The sequence below is a fragment of the Ruditapes philippinarum genome, unplaced genomic scaffold (genome assembly GCF_026571515.1).
Source record: "Ruditapes philippinarum isolate M1 unplaced genomic scaffold, ASM2657151v2 ctg2398_1_1_1_1, whole genome shotgun sequence".
NCBI lineage: Eukaryota > Metazoa > Mollusca > Bivalvia > Venerida > Veneridae > Ruditapes > Ruditapes philippinarum.
Genome location: NW_026865834.1, coordinates 191,770 through 195,395, shown reverse-complemented (window position 1 = coordinate 195,395; position 3,626 = coordinate 191,770). Strand labels below are relative to the sequence as shown.

Sequence of the window (3,626 nt, the reverse complement as noted above, 5' to 3'; positions counted from 1 at the left end):
GTGTTAAATTTGCCCTTTAAATTTGTATTTATCCTCTTTGATTTGAAAAATTATCTAGAGGAAACCGTGAAATATTCATATTTGGTCTAAAGAATATGTGTTAATTATATACTTATAAATGAAATATTAAGAAATATTGATGAAATAAAATGCGGTTTTTCTAATTTTCCGTATTTTCACTGTAAAAATCTCTTTTTCACTACAGTGAAACATAATTTTCGTATTTTCGGACTACTTTCTTCTAAATTCAGCCAATACACAAACATTAAGGGGAAGGCTTTCAAATTGTATTGTCAAAAAAAGATTAAAAAATGTTAATAATAAACAGGATATTTAAGTTCTTATATAAATGATTTATTTTTATTTTTGGTAATGACAATTATCATAATTCACTCGTTCATGGTTACCGCCACTCATGAAAAATATTTTTTTTAACATAAACCCCATATTTATAGAAAGAACTTAAATATCCTCTATTTATAGTATTGCCGGTGAGATATGTGGAAGAATAGTTCACATTATTTATATGCGGTTACTATTGGGTACATACAGATTTAGATTCGTAACATATAATTTGCTATATTTAGAAAATTTTAAATTGCAAAGTCATTTGAGGCAGTGAATTACATAATCATTTCTCTCACTTTATTTCCAATTTTATTACATGTCTTATTGAACAAATAAACAAAATTGCACATATTTCAATACATTTTAAACAGTTTACATTTCTGCACCCTAAAAGAGTTATCCAGAAACGAGGACCGTCGTGCATCATGGGTAACTGACGTGTACATCCGTTTATAGTCAACCAATCATTTCGTCGGAATCGCTCGAACAAAGCTTAGAGGTGCATGAAATGTACATTGTAATAATCAATAAATAGAAACAAAAAAATGTTTATGTGCTGAACACATTTATGATGACGACGACGACGACGACGACGACGATGATGATGATAACATTTTACAAAAACAACAACAACAAAATCCAAAATTACAGACAACTCGCATCGACCAATCCAAATAAATAATTAAACAATAGCTATCATGTTTGAGTTAGTAACCCAAAACAAGTTAATAATAATAATAACAATAACCCAGATCATGTTAATATAACAATTCTAAAGTTCAAACTTATCTCCCAGCAATAATTTACATGGACCAAATGAAAAGATATTATGTTCCCGGTATACAATATGATTCTAAAACTAAAACGACAGGAAGTATAAAAAAATCATTCGCCATAATCATGAACCAGAAGGTCGACAATTTAAACAAAATATCTAGGGCATTGTATAGGTCACGAGTCATGATAAAGTAGGACTATAGTCGGTTAACCTCTAAATTGATCATGAAAATATTGTAATGTTTTAAACTATGCGTACGCTGACTGTGGTAGTAAAGTGAAAGAGCGGGGGGAAAAGGTAAATGATAGAAGAAAAAAAACTTTTTTTAATAAATAATTTCCTATATTTTTCAATTTATTTTTTAATACACATTTAGTAATTATAGTATTAACCATTGAATATACCCGAAAAAATGTTATCTAATTATATTGTAGTCCTAGATTGATTACTTAAAGTATTTGAGTATAATGATTTAATTGGTACCTCTACAGTTTTCAAAACATATTATGTCTAAAATATAGTGTCCTTCGCTTCTAACAAATAAAATTGACGAATTGATTTAGATCCCCGCCCAGTTCTACTCATCGTCGGACACCGACGACCGAATTATTAACATTAATAATTTCATCTTGTTGATCAAACATGTGTTCTATTTAATAAGTGTTACGTATCGATGTATTTTTTATAAATCAGTCGTATCTATGATGTCACTTTGATGTGTACTTTACCAAAGAATACCATCATGCCCGATAATCGTGAAAAAATAATGTCATTTGGCAGTAGCTTAAAACATTTGACAGATCTATTGTAATGAATGCAAAAGACTTTTTAAAATACAATGACTTATTTAACTCTGACTTATAAATATAAAAGCGTGTATAAGTACATTTTAACATGATTATAGGGTTTCATGCTTTAATTGCGTGTAATTTAAACAGACCTTGCGTGACAATGGCATGAGAAATGTACATATATTTCTTAAAAAATGAAACAGACGAATAAAAAAGAATCTTAATTTGTTGCGTTACAATATTTTCTACCGACCTAAAACAGTATGATCAGATTTATAGAACGGAAGGTACATGTATTTCTAATGATATAAAAGCAATACAGCATCACATTTTGAATAAAAATTAAAACAATCTATCTAAATTCCATGTCAGTCTACATAATTTGAACATTACCTAATAAGCTAACTTAGTCATAACATTAAACTTTAAATGATTGATGTTCGTTAATCCATTTTCGCACAGCTTCCGGTCGATAATCCATTGGTCCAAGTCCTCCTTTGAACACAATTTTCCCATCCAATATAACATACAGTCTTTCTGGTTGGGACGCGTATAAATCCGCGGACCTATTTTTCATGGACTCAACTACCAGCTCTCCCACAAGTCCTTCGCTCTTTAGCACATTTGCAGACGACATTCTTTCCTCTATAGTTCTATGTTGAAGACGACTAAATTTTTCATGATCTAATAAAGCCCATTCGTCTAAGGGATGCGCCTCTGCAGTGTAAACAGTTATAAAATCAGCAATTTGAACAAAATCTTGCACAAGTTTATTATATTCTGGCATTTTCGCCATAAATGGCAATCAGGAGCAGCTACCGAAATTGATTATCAATGGACGGCCTGATTTTTGAAAGTCTAATAATTTCATTTCTTTGTTTTCTAAAGAGAACAGCGTGATGTTCGGAGCATCGGAATTCACTTTGTTCATACACGCAACATCCAGGCGATTATCACGAAAAATAGTCCGAAAAGCCTGGTACCCGAGATTGACAGAAAACCAATCCTCGTAAAAAGTCGGATCTATTTTTTCAGTCTTAACACCAAAACACCGATGAATTAAGCGAAGGAAGTGAACAACGCATGTCATTATCATCATCATTAAAAAGACGAAAATCGCTTTTAACACGGCAAGAAGTGTCACAAAGCAAGAAAATGACGATCTGTCTCCAGTCATGTTGAATTCCGATGCACCGCGTTAGTTCTAAGTTGAATCGATGAATCTCTCTTTTTTTCCCGTGAAAGATGTAAAATGCATGCATCAAATACGTTCGAAGTTCGCAATGCCAAAAAGCTAAATAAATTCTTGTATGATAATTTTAATCTCAGAAACAACTTTAGTCAAGCAAGTTACTGTCTACGCCAAGAGCGTTAAAGAAAACGTTTTTCGCCAAATGCTGGCGAATGTAAATGCTAACAAGGCACGAAATCAGTTTATATATACCCTTTAATAATGCGCAATGTACGGTAACGCCATATTGTCCGACTACCTACATAAACGGAAAGTGTAATATATTAATGTGCTATTAAATTGTATTTATTAATATGTTTCATTTGGTATTTTCGTTTTGCAAACCCGTTTAAAATATTTCTGTTGGATGAAGTTATGTGTTTAAAAGATATTTGATGAAATGCTGTTAACCTTTTCACACCTATCTTAAAATATCAAATAAATGTACACACAAGCTAAATATGATGATGGTTTAAAT

General features: G+C 31.3%; 1 pseudogene; it reads right to left on the bottom strand.

Moving 5' to 3' along the window:
* Positions 1–631: 631 nt before the first annotated feature.
* Positions 632–3,419, bottom strand: LOC132730490 (type I iodothyronine deiodinase-like; annotated as a pseudogene).
* Positions 3,420–3,626: the final 207 nt, after the last annotated feature.